General features: G+C 38.1%; 1 protein-coding gene across 1 annotated transcript in view; it reads left to right on the forward strand.

Moving 5' to 3' along the window:
- Window positions 1-15,212, forward strand: part of LOC112462217 (heparan sulfate glucosamine 3-O-sulfotransferase 5) — a 39,881-nt gene that overhangs the window by 1,217 nt on the left and 23,452 nt on the right. The gene's annotated exons all lie outside the window — the stretch shown is intronic.

A 15,212-nucleotide genomic window follows, 5' to 3' on the forward strand; every position in this document is an offset into this window, starting at 1 on the left:
ACCACGTATATGTATCTGCAATTAAACTCTTCCCGAGAGCATTTATCCGTTATCACGCGAAGCCGCGAAGCAGGCTATCTAAACTGGCGAGGTATCGCTCCGCCGAGCGTGCCATGGTACCGCGACGTCTGGCCCGACGCGCCGTCATCTACTTGCACCGTCGTTGCAAGTGACTGTCTCTACCACTGACGATCATTAATCTCTCTCGCTGCGTAAAGCATCTCGCCGTGAGAGCCGAACGAACGTTGGTTCCTTTTTACTCTGGAAAACTGAGAGAAGCGAGGAAGAATATTTCACAGGAATCGTGACATTGCAATTACATACACCAGCTCGAAAATAGGATGTACCGTTTCCCACGTTGCTATTACGAATTCTCTTCTAATTTTTGCTATTTAATTGATGTGCAGGGCGATGTACGCCGCGCGGAGATCCGCGGGGTAGGATTTTAAGACGCGTTCGCACTCGGGAATTAATCAAATTGGAACAAATTAAATGATACAGAGAGAGAGAGAGAGAGAGAGAGAAATTATGTAGGAATGCATCGCGTGTGCGCCGACAGGATTTATTCAATTTGCTCGCGGGCGTTTCTATTTCGCGACAAGTTGCGAAGTGCCCGTTGTAGGAGGCCCGGGGATGGCAAGTATCCAAATGCGAGGCAGAATAAGCGCACGTAATCTTACAACGTTGATTTTAATTATCCCGTTTGATCCGCCCATCTAGAAGTCATTATTTGCTCCATGCAAACTGTTGCACGTGCGCCATTCGACGAATTCGCTTCCAATTGAGCTACGCGAAGCTCTAAAAGGATGCTTTTAAACGGAGAAAAAGATGCTTTTACTGCGATTTTAGAAATGTATTATTAGAAGCGACTCTTTCAAGGCTCTTTCTCGTTCTCGTGCTTAACATTAGTATTTTTTACCTCTCTCTCTCTCTCTCTCTCTCTCTCTCTCTCTTAATTAATTAAAACGCCAAAGTTTGCTTAAGCAACCTACATAAATTTCATTTTGGAATCATAAATAAAGCTTAAAGTAAAAGAGAATTTTTGAAAGAGAATTTTTATATAGCCGGAAAAATCACGTTTCTGCTTAGGTCTTCTAGACCTGAGGGTAGTAACCTAGGGTTAAAATAAAGATGTGCGAGGTGAAGAAGGCGTTTCTTTTCGTAGTGATTTGAGATAGGCCCTTTATTTTTTATGATAATTTTAGGAATTGCAATTGTCACCTGTCCGATTTTGAACGCATTTCTGATATTTGACTGAAAGGGGACGGCAAATACGATCCGTTATTTACGTATTCTTACATAAAAATTGCAGTTGTTGGTTTCATAAGATATTTTTACGTCGCGAATAGCCGTTCTTGATATTTCTGGGACAATGAATGCAAGCAGCCTATTATTGTTCCGTCCAATCGCTAGATTTTTTTTTGAAAATGTTGAAGTGTATAAACCTTGTCATTTTCTCGTCGATCCAGAGACAAATTATCTGATATCTTTTATCCCTAGAACGTCTATAGGTCCTCGAGCAATTAGTTTCATGCACGAGATAAACCGTGTTATTTGTGTCATGTAACGAGCATGTTGTGAGAATTTCCTCCGCCTCGTGTTCTTCCTCCCGGATAGATTGCTTAGATTGCTCTTAGTCGAAATCCTCATTCGCAGTAATTACGGTCTGGAATGCCAGGAAAGTAACGGCGATTATATACATATATATCTCTATGTCGAATGAAAATCGTGATACAACCGCGATTTAGTCAAGTTTCATTACAATCTAGAAAAATGTTTATTACAAATTGGAACTAATAATAAAAGTCTTGGCACAGTATATAATGTAAAAGCATTTCGGTCGCGTTTAATTTTGATAATCCTGTTACATGCTCTTCAACAAAATTAAAGACCCACTTTGAATTGGCGGCAAAAATGATGCCATGTAAGTATATTATATAATTTTGCAAATAAGATGATTTACGAACAAGCAATTCTGAAGCCTGCAAACTCCGCTTTTAAACCCCGTGAAGGTTTTCCTCGACGATACTTCTGTTTCAAGTGGTGCCATTATACAAAAGTCGAACGTGCAAAATTGACGAAAAAGAAATTTTGTTAAGTATTTCACTCACACTCTTCCTTGCCTATTGTCGACTCAACTTGATCATAAAGAGAAGTTAAAGAATCGTTATTATTTTCTTGAATTGAAAAATGTGTGACTAGCCGAATTCGAGCCGATTGGCTTCCTAAATATATATTATATATTATCAAGAGATGTAAGAATAGATTACATCTATCAAATATGTATTTTGTTCCCCTATAAAGAAAAAAAAGATAACTTTTATCTTTCATATATTTCATATTTGATTCGAAAGATTATCAGCTGCATTATAGTATGCATTATATATTTCACGAAAAAAATCTTTTTATAAAAAGACCCAAATATGTCAGATTTGGTTTAGGAACAACGAATAGGTATAGGGGAGACCGGGACCCGTTGGCACAAAAGACAAGTTGGCATTGCGTTCCGTTTATATATTTATGGAAATATATATAAGGATGGAAAAGTTATCACAAAATATCTCTTTTATAACAAAGGTACTTTTTCCAAAGTTTTATTTAACTCAAACAAGTATTACAATAAAAAGAGAGAAAACTCCGATTCAAGAGGTGGCAAGTCAATTTTCGAGCGTTTCAAAATATTGTATCAATGTTCTTCAGCTTGAGAAGTAAATCAAAATGACGTATTATTAGTTAAAAGAAAAGTTTCTGTTTTATTTTAAGTAACAACAGTAATTTAATGTAATACTATGACTGTACGAGTAATATATAAAGTGACTCATGATAATTAGTTGTTTAAAAAATCAAATGCCGAAATTGTGAAAACTGTGCCAATGAGCTGGTCTCCCCTCTGTATCTGTACGATCTTGACGTCTGTTGTGAATCGATAGTTTACAAATTATAGTGCGAAAAGTTAGAAGTCAGTATACTTATACTATATACTCTTATTTTTATCACTGGATTTGATTAAACATGATCCACCGATAACAGACCAGTGAGACATTTTAACATAACATTGAATGTTACGTTCGAATAGATAACGACTTAAACGGTTAAACCAGTAAATCTTTTCGAGCTAGATAAAGAATCGGCGATTATTGGACTTCCGTTTTGCTTTTCGCGCGAATATAAAAAGAATAATTTGATATCAATGGCGACGGATATACTTGTTTGACCTTTCGCGCGGAGACTGTTCTTCCCGTTGTCTTTGTGACCGCCTCTCTCACGTGCAGAAGCTTTAATTAACAGTTGGCATTTTACTAGATACGAGTCCATGTCGAGTTTTCCCTGCGTTATTGCAGTATCGTCTCGCAAATCATGTAAACTAGTTTATTGTTCCGCTGCGAGCTTCGTATCGCGAAAATGGTACAGCTGCCGTGTTGCGGCGCGTTGCGCCGCGCCGCCCGGAAAATTAATCACGCGCGTGGGCGAATATGTTTTTTTCCATATTTATTATTTGGGAAACAATGCAACTAGCGTCACTACCGTTGTAGTTCGTTGACAGATATTGATAAAAATATGCACGGTTCGCGCAATCGAATTATAAATTAATCTCGGCAAACACAACATCTGGAATTACATTCGCATTTCTATTAAAATTCTATCCATTATTTGTTATTTCATTATCTCATTATTATATATATATATATATATTATTTCATTGAATTTGCATTACACGTAGGCGTTATTTTACGTTGTTATTTTACGAGCGCGGTTGTTAAACTTGGCTGCACGGTCTTCGGCTCTCTACACAGGTTCTCGTATGAAAATTACCACGTCTATAAAATGTTCGTTTATCTTACGAAGAATTATAAGACTCGGCGAGCTGCTTGCGAAAATGATTAACTCTATCACGCGAGAACAGAAAAGAACACTTAGGCCCGTATTTATAGTCGTGTTTCTGCTGAAGAACTGTGCCAGAACCAGCATCGAGAAAATTAATCATGCACGTTGGCGAATATATTTTTTTCCATATTCATCGTGACTTATTTGTGATCTAATAAATAGAACTTGACAATCAATTTGATATTCACCATGTCATATTTGCAATTGGGATTTAATAGAGGAGATCAAATTAAGTTTATCTTGAGATGTAACCTAAATTTTCTGGTTTTAGCGGTGTATCGATTCTCGAGAAATCAGGTATTATTTAAAAAAGAAACACTTTATATGACGTATTTATGATCTAATAAATAGAATTTGACAAAATCAGTTTGATATTCACCGTGTCATATTTGTAATTGGGATTTAACTGAGGAGATCAAATAAAGTTTGTCTTGAGATATAACCTCTGGTTTTAAGCGGTTTATCGATTCTTGAGAAATCATGTATTATTTAAAAAAGAAACAATTTACATGACATTTTTTATTGTTAATACACATGTACATACATGGCATTTAAGATTTACTGTTAATAATATACATTTATATATATATCAACCAGATTAAAGTAAATTTTCTCATCAATTAGGATTTGAGTAACAATATTTCCATTTCGAATCGCTCTTCCTATCGCAACAGAATTAATCATTAGCGAATCTTAGACAAGGCTAATAATAAATCCACAAACAAAGTGCAAATGTACAATACATTTATCGAAATTGATTTAAAATACAAGGAATATTTGGCGTTATTTTATAACATTAAATATTTCGTAGTAACGAGACTGTCTGGCGTACGCGTCCTCGGTATTGTTTTGGTAGCGCGCGACTTTGTATGCAAAGCCGCCGCAGACCGTATTGTCATTAATTGTCAAGTCTCGGAACCGGCAGGAAACGCCAGCCGCTCTGTGTGTCATACTTAGGTAGCACACTGAAACGCGTAACGAAAAGCCGTGTATGTCAGTTATATACTGACAATAGTGACAATTAATTCGAGATGAAATAAAGTTTCACATGTCTATATTTACATTTACTTCACAACATTTAACGTTAAATACTACGCCGCTTGTAACTCGCTTGTAGACGGCGAGGCCACGATGTTTGTCACTCGCGTTATAGCAAGAATCAAGCCAGGCAGGTAATGGCATAAGCTGCTTTGTGTGTCGCTGTATTGCTCGAAATGCAATCGCGACAAGTACTAAAAGTACCAAATGCTGTTGTACAGCGCATAACTTTATTACGGTAAGTGTTATCAGCTAGCATTAAGGATTCGTATAAACGTGTCTCGGAACGACAATATTTCGCGCGATTTATTCATTTGGAGCAAAAACCGAGGTGAAGAGAATATATAATACATAATAAATAAGAGAAACATATAATATATTTTCTATAACGAATAGAGAATATACATAATATATTCTTCATATGTTATAGTAAATTACTGTTCCGCGATGTATATACGGACGATAAATTGTTTCTTTACCTATTGATTTGAATATATTTCATACAGCGATTTGGCCGATTTGAACTTTCGGTTTAAATATAATTTGCCTGACACTTCGAGATTGACAACGCGAAATGAAATACGAAACGCCGGATCGAGTTATTCGAATAACGAAAAGCCGTAATTATAATTAAGCTGTATATTGATAATTAATCGAAGGAAAAAGAACAGAAAATTTACTTTATAATATTCAACGTTAAAAACTTAGCATACAGAAAATTGTCTTCATAATATTCAACGTTAAAAACTTAGCATACAGAAAATTTACTTTATGATATTTAACTTCAAATATTTCGAGGAAGCTAGACACAGCCTTGGTGTTTGTTTTATTATTACAACGCGTTGTGTACAAAGCTGCACGTTCTATAGTCAATCGTGTAACGAGACGCGACAGGTAGTAGAGCATACAACTGCGTGTGTCGTAGTTTTACCCTTGAAACACTTATCTATTTACGAACTATTAAACTATTAGATCACATTAATTAACTCTCGTAGTTAACGATTGCAAATGTATTGGGTATTTATTGTAGCAAGTCGATTTGATGAATGATTACGTTTAAATCGACGAAAAATTCGAAGAAAAACGCAAAGGATAGGTACAGCATACGTTGGGATTTATGCATCATCTAAACTGTCTAAAGATATCATTATCGTCTGTATAAATAAAATTATTCTCACACAGAAAAAAAGAAGTATCGTATCAAAACTTATATATAAACAACAATCTATAATCTTCTTATAAGAATTTCAACTTTTTACTTCAACTTTTTCTCCTTGGTTGAACTATATAAATAAAAAGTTGAACTATATATGAAGTTATTTCTCATTCAAGCAAGTTTTCTTTGTTTAACGCAATATATAATCTCATTTCCAGATTATTGATTATGAATTCAAGATTATTGATTGTTGCGTGTGTATACGAGTATATTCTTGATTTGACACTTCTTTTTTCTGTAGGTGTTTTCTGTGTCGGGCGGATTATACAATTTTTTTCGATTAATCTCACTGCACTGCAGTGTACAATAATAATAAAATGTGTGTGATTAAGGTCGAGAGTCCTATGCAAAATGCCGTGCGATTATCCTACTTTGGTGATTAGAATGCGCGGTCTTAATTAGTATTTTCGCAAGTATTGTGTGAATGCAACAAATGAATCTAAGAGGAGGAGGAGGAGGAGGAGAAGAATTGGAGCGGACAACTGCGGAGCGACTGTGGGATGAGTCTATTATTTTTTGTTTCAGTGAGCGGATATTAAAAGATAAATAAAGAGATAACGCGGAAGGCAAATATTACATCTCAAAAGGATCTATTATCCTTAAAATGGATGGACTAAGACAAATTACTGCAAACAGTTCATTTTAGAATTTATATATATTATAGTCAATTTATTGAACATTTTATACACAAATTGTATAAGATTTTCAGGCAAACCGCAATTTTCAACAGAACACTATAAAAAGATAATATGCGAATAATTTTATTTTGTTTAAAATCGTTTATCGTCAAAACTTTTTTACTTTTACAATTTTTTTATTGTTACAACGGATTCAATTTTTGATTGCTTAGTTGATTAGTGAAAACAAGGAAAAATAAAAAAAAAATAACAGCAAAATAAATTTATGACAAATAGAATACTAACGTTTTAAAAAAATAAATCTCATATCTAAATTCCCTCTTCTGGTGTTCATATTTCATGAAGATCGGAACAAGATATATTCTCTCCGTTATATATCTACGTGAAATAAAAATACATTACATATATAAAACAAAAAGAGAGACATTGTTAACTTAGTTGTTAGATACTAGATTTTTCAAGATATTTTATTCGACTAACTGGCAATAAGAGAAAAAATTCACGATGTTTCTATTTAATCACGACGTAACTATATTTTCCTTTTTCCGCATATTTTTTAAATAAAATTTGAGGTCTGCGTTTCTGTATATATTTCCAGAATTAAATGTTACACGAGCTGAGAAAATAAAATATTTAGAATTTTTATATATTTCACAAACATAATTAAAAGACGGATAGAAAATATTTGACTGTCAGATATACATATATATTTCAACTAAATTATTTAATCTGATATTTTAACTAATTTATTCAATAAAAAGATACGCTAACGGTTATTAATCATATCGAGAATCATATTTATTCTTATATAATTAATAAGCCAGTTTTAGTTTTTACTTTTTCATATAACTCATATCTACTCTTGTTTATTAATAACTTAACATTTTATATTACTTGAAACAAAGAGTTAATAATATGAGATCCTTTAACTATCTCGCGCATTACAATATTATGTAATATTATTTGAATATTCAGGCGTCAGGGTTCACAAAAATTATCGTACCGCTTTTCGCAATCAGTTGAATGTAATTTTTAAGAGTTACTGTCTAATCACAATATAACTATTGAATTATTTGTATCTCAAGATGAAATTTTATTCTGAATATTTCATCTGATAAGCTTTTTGATACAAGGTTCATGTAACTATAAATATGGGCCATTGAGTAACTCTTTAAGTCTCTAAACTGATGGCAAACTTACTTTATCGAAACAAGATTACATGCCATGAGAAATACGAACGCATATATCCTCTTTATTCGATATTTTCCTTTTATTCGTTATCGTGTTCCCCAAGAAGCAAACTGAAATTGATTCGCTCAGTCATCGATACTCGCTTAAACCACGTATTGCGTGAGCTTCGTTATTGTCGCGAGCCTTATTGACATCGATAATTCCCACGATACCATTCTTTTCCTTCCGTGACGAAGATTTCTGAAATACGAAGCCTGTGGCGCAGGAAGAGCGTCGTTAGTCGCGCGATTTCTTAGTGAAAGTATCTTTTCTTTTTCCGATTATCTCGTATCTCGAGGGATGATTACCTACTAAATTTATATACCGGTTGAAAGTAAGGTCAACGAATCGCTCGAGAACATGCGACAGGACTTCCTTGAAACAGGGGTCGAGAAAGGAGGTTAATGCCTTTTCCAGCACTCGTGGTGCCGCCTTATACTTTGGACATACACGTCATTTGTAAAACAAGTGGGCTAAAAGGTTTAAAGGGACGGCCGTCAGGTATCGAGGAATATTTAAACTTCGCGCGAAGTTTTTTCGAAGATATCAGCCTCAAAGTTGCCGATACGTGACGTGCGATAAAGTAACTTCGTTCCGATCGAGTGCAGGGACCTTCCCGTGAACCTTAGTGCTCTTAAAAGCAGTTGCGTGTATGTGCAGCGTGCACATAAAGTTGTATGACAAGGCCTCTTCCTCTTCCTCTTTGGCGACTAAATAGTATTCCAAATTATATCTCTTGTTGTGCACATTAAAATCGTTCAGACAACATTTAATATTCATTAAGAGAGAGAGAGAGAGAGAGAGAGAGAGAGAGAGAGAGAGAGAGGAGAGTAATTTTTTATTATTATTTTAATACAAAATTATTATATCGAATATTGATAATCAAACGCATTTGCCAAATGGAACGGACTGCGAGGAATTGCGCATCAGTCATCTATTTTGTGACAGTCGGACATACATGGTATGAAATTTGAACATGATCGATTAAACCACTCTCAAGTTCCGTGGAAACTTCGCAATTTGTGTCGCCACATTCTGTTCTTCCTCCGTAATCCACTGATGGCAGAGTATTCGCGAATCGAATTTCTTGGATTATTGACGAAATTCAGATCTTCGCTGTTCTCATCCAACAATCATTTGTCATCGTCCCGCGCGATCTCTTGAATCATAAAGATTCAACATTAAATATAGTTGTCTAAGTTTTATTTATTTGCTACGAAATGTTACGTATGATAAAAATTTCATGTAAATGTTGAATATTTTAAACTGTATATATATAATGCTCTTTTCCGAGAATTCACGAGAGAGAAATGTCTCTTAAAAATTAAATTTAAAATTTTCGTTGAGAGAAACCGCACTTTTGATCTTTATTAAGCTTCCACTCGTAAAAAGTGACCAGTCTTGTGGCAAAACGTAATCTTTTCTGTTCACCGTACATGATGAGATTCCTATGACGATGTCCGTCGAGGTGAACGACATCCGGATCGGTCGGAAACACGGTAAATCCTTCGATTTTCTAGCAAAGCCTTTCGCGCGATGCCGCGTCACATTTTCACGTAAGCTTTTTCATGAATATCGTTCTTTTTTTCATGCAAGTTATTTATGTCTTGTCTCCAGTTTTCTACGTTTTTTACCCGGGACAAATTTTCATCGCTCGAAATATATTTTTCGTGCGAAAAATATAGATCTTTATGTGATTTTCCATCGGAAAGAATTCGAGCCAAGTTTTGTCGATTCGAATCCAATATTCAGTATGACATAAATATTTCTCTTGACACGTTGAATCATTGTTTACTGCATGCTCGAGCCGAAAGGAGCTTTTTTAAGAATTTAATGTGTTCTACGCTATAAATAATATGCTCGATATAAAAACCGATAAGCGGCGAATTAAGGATGATGAAGTGCAGATAACCCACAGCGTGCTCTGGCGATTACCGCGTCTCTTTAAGAAGTCCATGTACAACCTACGTGACTGAGAATTAAGGCAATGTAATCCTTCTTAAGAAGTATACATTGACATAATAAAGATAGTGACTACTTGGCCGCGCGGCTAAAAAAAATACTGGCTGCCAGCTGGAAAAAGTTGGCTTTAGTTTCTAAAGCCGAGATATTCAACAGCTTTTTACGAGCTTTGCGCATAGCGTGTCCTATTTTCTACATAATAAGATACTGTCTCTCGGAGCATTGTACGTTTCTTGCTTCGTTACCGGCAATTTCCGCACGGCGGCCGCAAGTTGCGACGCGCGCGCGTCGCGAATCTCAAAGCAGCGCACGTCGCGCGCAGGCACACCGTGATTCAGCTACCAGAATCAATTTTTAACGCACGACGCTCTTTCTCTTTCTCCCCTTTTTCTGGATTTTTCCTCTTGCAGAATGAGAAATATCTTCAACGTGTACAGGGTCGCAGCCCCTAACGTTAGAATGAAGAGCAGCGGTTTAGCCGGAGAGAAAGAATTTTCGTCACTCGCAGTCAGGTTTACATACGCGAGGGAAAGGGATTATACGGGAAAGGTTTATAGTGTCACACGGCAACTGTTTAGCGTGCGCTACGTTTCCACGCGAGATCTGATCGAGTCGAATCAGATTGCGTCAAATAACAGTCGAGAGTAGCTTTGTGTCACGCCAGTGCCCGCTATTGTACGTCTATTAGTGGCCGCTGGTCTATAAGTATACGTCTATAAGTGGCCGTAATTCGTCGATCGGATTTTATACGGTAATCAGAGCGAACTCGATAATTCACCTCAAGTCGATGTGGGATTGACCGTTACGTTGTTCATTATAAGGGACGTTTATTAAAATATTACGCTCACGGGGAAGAAGCATGCAACATGTTTTATCAAAGTCCATCCGGAAGAGATACTTTTTGTAACGTTTGCGTTCACGTTGCTTCCCTACGACGCGAGCTGATTACCGATCGCGCTCCGTTCTCTTTCATTAACGATATCTTCATTGCTTTGTTGCGCCGTCGTGACTTCATTTCACGAGCTTCGCGTGCGAGACGCGATACTGTACGCTGCTGCTCAGCATGATTTTTGTCAAGAAACAAGTATCAAGCGCTTCGAGCCAAATGGCCTAATTTCGCTTCGGCAGAGATAACAATTTCTAGCGGAGGTTTACACGCAGCACACCTGAAAAATGCAAGTAACCGCTGTAATAGATTTCTGATAGGCGCGGGCAGAAATAAGGTTCCTCGATAAAAAGACAAAAAGCACCTTCCGGCAAAATTCTGCTGCCTGCATTTTCTGTCGCAATGAATTATTTATGTTGCGACACGAATTTTATAGTTTAACGCGCGCGCGGCGAGATACGTCGCTTCTTTTTTTGGTTTTTTGTATTTTTTTTTTTGCTTAAATTGCTCAAGATACTCGACGAAACGCCCAGCGTGCAAACTTTCCGAACGCTGTTTACACACGCTGCATTCATTTCCCGTACAGTACAACACCTGACCGTTTCGAGAATGCGCCGTGAAATAGCGGATTAAGATCGCAGTTTGTCTTTGGCGTTTAATGCCGAACTTTCGACATGGAAGTTTCACTACGTAAGTCGAATTAACAATAGCCGCTCGCGCTTTGAATTCGCTCTAGCTCTCGCAACAGCTATTTCGAGACAACGCATTCACTGTACAATTGCAACATGATCAAACGCGTTTGCGCTTAAATTTATAAATAGAAAGTAATTTATTTAATTAATTGTTATTATTAATAATAACAATAATAATTTTACTAACTTGTTATTTGTGTCGTGTTTTTTTTTTATACGGGTCATAATATATTTCTGTGTCCGAACGCTTGTATCTTATTTGAATTCTCTTTCACTGATTTTCGCTATATAAATTAATATAACAGCAAGATGAGGTATATTAAAAAGAGACGTAGGAGAAATATGCGTTTTAATGCGTAACATCAAACAACCAGTTCCTCATTAAGCCTTTGCCATTTCATTCTGCAAGCGTATACATAATTTGCAACGAGCCCCGACATATGGGGTCGCGGTATGACGAATAATTCAGAATAATTCACCGCTACGCCGGTGCAATTTGTCTTACATTGTGTACGCCTTCCACGACACATCTTTCGCGCGTGACTTTATGCTCAATCGTCTTGCTTACAACGAGCGCTTCAGCGGCAAAATGCTTGCTGTCCAATTAGTAGCGATAAGTCGCGTTACCTGCCGTGTCTCGCGTGCGTTTGCGCAACTTTATCTTATTCGTGTATTTAAGCCGTATCGAGTCATTCTTTTCTCGCTGCCCCGAGGTAGCGCCGCGAGGTGTCATAAACAGCGTAAGCGTGTTGAGCAAGGGATGCAAATCCGTCTTTGTGGGGCAAGACGTGCCCGTTTGTACAGCACAAATGGATGATACAAGACGCATGCAGCGCGAGCGCGCTTCCTCCTTACCTTAATCCATTAAGCTCGATATCTACACGCGCAACATCGCAGCAGCGCGCCGTACGACACGACGAGGAATCGATTAAGGAGAGGAATAAAGGAGAGAGAGAGAAGAAAGCTGCTCGGGCGGCGCTACGCACGTGTCTGTGTGTGTGTGCGCGTGTATGTGTGTGTGCGGACGGGCGGAATCATTGCCTCGTAAAAGGAAAAAAGCCCGGTTATGGAGAAACATCAGGATACGGTGGGATTTGTGGGGTAAAATATGATGTGATGTGATATCTCTCGTCGGAGGAAAAACTGCCCGCGGCATGTTGCCGCGGAGCTCTCTTCGAGAATCTCTCGTCGTGATAACGCGGAAGTTGCGCGTCAAGCGTCCGCGCCGCGCCGGCTCCGCTTCGCCTTCGTGTGTGGGTGTTCGACCCAATTCTACGTTCTCCTTCATCGCGCCCGCGTCGCGTCGCCTCTTTTTCCCATTTTTCCCGAACGACCGAGCACCCGATACATCTGGCTTCGAGGACGGCTGCTGCCACAAGTGGCGCCGAAAGAATAGGGTATCGATATACCCTCCCTTATGTAGGACATTTCTTCCGAAAACACTGAGAATGAATAATCTCCAGGGGAAAGGAAAGAAATCCGCGATTTTGCTGTCCAAGGCTTCGCGTGCGCGGGCGTAAACACGCAAAATCGTGCGCGGTCGCCGAAGAAAGAAGTGTTAAGTGTGACTCAGCTGGTTCCCGTAGGTCGCGTGTTACGATCAAATGTCTTATTATATAGTGTCTACGCCGTTGGGAGCATGCAATAATTATACGATTATGCGCGCCGGTTGACGTGTTACTTTCATTATTTACCAGTCAATTTACGAAAGAAAGTTTTTCAACCGCGGTTATAAATAACGTCGCGTTTTTAGAAGAATGCTGCACGCTAGGCTCCACTTCGCTATTATTTTCACGCGACACGCATTTCTAATTCGTTATTCATCGGAATCATAAATCGCTGATTCCGGGGTTTATTTTTACGAGCGTATCTCTGAAATGCCAGAATCCCGAAATTTTTTCATCTATTAAAATCGTGCGTTTATGCGTTGTTCGCATGTACCGTTTTTCCCCGAGCGAAAACATGTTTAACAGTGGTACTTATATTTTATCCAGGATCATAGTTTTTCATATCAAGTGTACAAAGAAAACCGTGTTTCACATTTTTCAACATTCTTCAACGTATACTGTATATGAGAAGCGTACGATATGAGCTTCGATAAATATCGCGGAATACTAACGATGTTAGCATAGTTGGTTGTGTCATCGGACATAATAAAATCCGCTGGAAAAAAATTTCAATTTTCGTCCGTATTGTTGTCTTTTGTTTGAATACGAGCCATATGTGCCTGAGATATTCTTATCAACGAGGAAGTTATTATCGGTTTTCGCGACCCTTCGTATTTTACGTATTTTACACGATATAACAACTTCATCCGCGTACCGCAGTGACGAGGCAATTAATTCGCGTGACAACGATTGAAGCCATTAATTTTCAATCGGTCGGCTCGACATTAATCGCAGGTTTATTAATTAGCGTCGGGATCCAAAGATAACGACAAACCGGAAGAGCGTCATCCTTGAGTGAGTTACGAGCCAATTGCAGTGTTTATGCTAATTTGCGATACGATGTCCCATATCACTTTGGAGATAGCATTAAGTAAATTTGTTATATTTTACGAAAGTCGCCGACAAATAATCATAAGCACAATGTTAAAGACGATCGTCGGCACGCGCAACGCAACGGGAAAATTTGCTCCCTGCGAGTGATGAATGATAATTGTGAAAGTTTCAAAAATCAGATGATTTGTGAAACAGCAACGCCCGTGCCGCGCGCTCTGTTGCGGTTCCAGAAACTCGTTTCGGGCAGACAAATTCACCGTGGCTTTTCGCCAGACATACCGCTATTCCTTCATCTCGCCGACGCTAAGCTATCCCCGTTCCAATTTGCTCGGAAAATGTTTTTCCTCACTTCGTGACTCGAAGCCGTGAACGGGGACGACTTGGAAATTGTAAGAACGTCTTCGGGCGCGTGAAGAAACGCTTGGACAAGACGAGACTTCTTTCCAGCCTTTCCAACGTTATATATATATATTTCCTCGCTTAAATACTTGGAAAGGTTCCGTGAACTCGAGAAGGTAGAAGCTCGGCGGATTCGAAGTTAAGAGCAAAGAATCTAATAGAAGAAAAATCAGGTCTCGCGTTTCGATCCGGCGAGATACGAAATATTCTCTTCTTTTAACTTACGTTGAACTTCCTAACGCGCGCATTCGTATTATTTTACTGAAATACCGAGAGGAAAGGTTTTCCTTAAACCCACTTGTTTCTCATCGGAAGTCGATTTATTTAACGAACTGGTGGAGCATCTTTCTCGGGGGATTCGCCGTATTGTTAGAAGAAGCGAACAGGAAACGTACGGATTTGTAGCGATTTCTATCCGATTCCAATTAAAGACTCGTTCGAGACGTCGTCGCAACGTTATACGAGTTTCTCTTCTCGACGCTGAAACGCAAGCAGAGCAGCGAATCTTGCTCGTTACGTTATCTATGCATTACCGACAACTCGATTCCTTCCACGTTTCCTCAGGAATCGAACTACTCCGGCTCAAGTAATGACAACAAGAAGAATCGACGCTTATCTCGATCGATGCGAGAGAAAACGTGAGGAATAAAATAAAACTGCTAAATTATGGAAGCTCTGATAAAACGATGTACATTTATATCTCTTTTTATTAATACCAAATTGCAACGGTTTCAATATAATAGCTGCAGAATTGATTAACAAGAG

The sequence above is a fragment of the Temnothorax curvispinosus genome, unplaced genomic scaffold (assembly GCF_003070985.1).
Source record: "Temnothorax curvispinosus isolate PA1 unplaced genomic scaffold, ASM307098v1 QBEX01012062.1, whole genome shotgun sequence".
NCBI lineage: Eukaryota > Metazoa > Arthropoda > Insecta > Hymenoptera > Formicidae > Temnothorax > Temnothorax curvispinosus.